This window comes from Leishmania donovani, chromosome 3 (assembly GCF_000227135.1).
Source record: "Leishmania donovani BPK282A1 complete genome, chromosome 3".
NCBI classification, from domain to species: Eukaryota; Euglenozoa; class Kinetoplastea; order Trypanosomatida; family Trypanosomatidae; genus Leishmania; species Leishmania donovani.
Window position 1 is genome coordinate 260,215 of NC_018230.1, and position 1,155 is coordinate 261,369.

General features: G+C 65.0%; 1 non-coding gene across 1 annotated transcript; it reads left to right on the forward strand.

Moving 5' to 3' along the window:
• Positions 1-911: 911 nt before the first annotated feature.
• Positions 912-984, forward strand: LDBPK_03tRNA1. The gene has a single exon. It is a non-coding gene; the product is annotated as a tRNA-Lys (tRNA).
• The last annotated feature ends 171 nt before the right edge of the window (positions 985-1,155 follow it).

Genomic DNA, 1,155 nt, shown 5'->3' on the forward strand with positions numbered 1-1,155 from the left:
GACGAGCGGTAACGCGCGCGTCTACGGCTGCTTGGCACCACGCGATGGGGTGCTGTGGGGCAGGGCCGGGTGGCTCGCGCGGCGTTTGAGCTCCTGGTGGGATGTATGGCAGCGAGACGGTGTGGACACGCTGGAGAAAGACTTTGTTCTGCGCTTCAGGTGGCGTGTCGCATCGACGACTCGCCATCGCTGGGGGGTGCTGCATGGGGGTGGGGGGTGCGTATACGTGTCTGTGTGCATGCCGCGCGTCCAAATGAGCGCTTGACAGGTACGCATGAATACGCCCATGGCACGGGCAGGAGTGTCTCGAGAAAAGAGAAGTCGAGCAACCTCTCTCCTTTCGTGCGTTTTCCCATTGCCCCAACGGCGTGTCGTGTGTGCGGCGGTTATGCCGCTTTCCGTCGTATGTGTTGTCTCTCTCCGCGAAAGGATCAAAGATGATGCCCAAACGGTTGCCCTCCGGATGCGCTCCGTCTCCGCGTGAGTGTCGCGGGGGTTCCCCGAGGCCCGCGGCGGCCAGCGATTGAGGTGTGCGTTTCCTTTTTCGCTGCGGTGTGACGCATGCAAGATCGCGACACTACGGGAGGGGGAGGGACCACCACCCACGCACAGTCGACTGTGGGGTGTCCGCGCGTCGAGGCGGCCAGGGACGCCGGGAGCGCCGCACAGGCAATCAGGTGAAGGTCTTTGTTGACATTACGCCGCCGCGAGTTCGGACTCTGAAGCGTTACCCTCGCTCTTCTTAACGTCTCTTCTGCCCACGGCCGCGCCCACGAAGCGAGAGGCCATGCAGTGCCGAGCGGCGCTGGGCGATGGCGAGCAGGGGTGGGGGTCCCCGGCCCCGTTCAGGGAAGTGGCGGTGTTTGTCGAGACGAACCACAGAACCACTTCGCTGCTTTCCTCTCTGCGAAGCATTCCTAGCTCAGTCGGTAGAGCGCACGGCTCTTAACCGTGTGGTCGTGGGTTCGATCCCCACGGAGTGCGTTTTTTTTTCCCCGGCCGGACCCCCCTTTAGTAACGAAGAGGGGGGGGCTTCGGCGGGGCTGCGCGCCACCGTTTTTGTGGGGCCACGCGTCGCTGGCGGCGGCGGTCCTGTGGGCGGTGGGCGGTGGGGGGTAGGGGGAAGGCGGGGGGGTGGTGGGGGGTCGGCGGCGG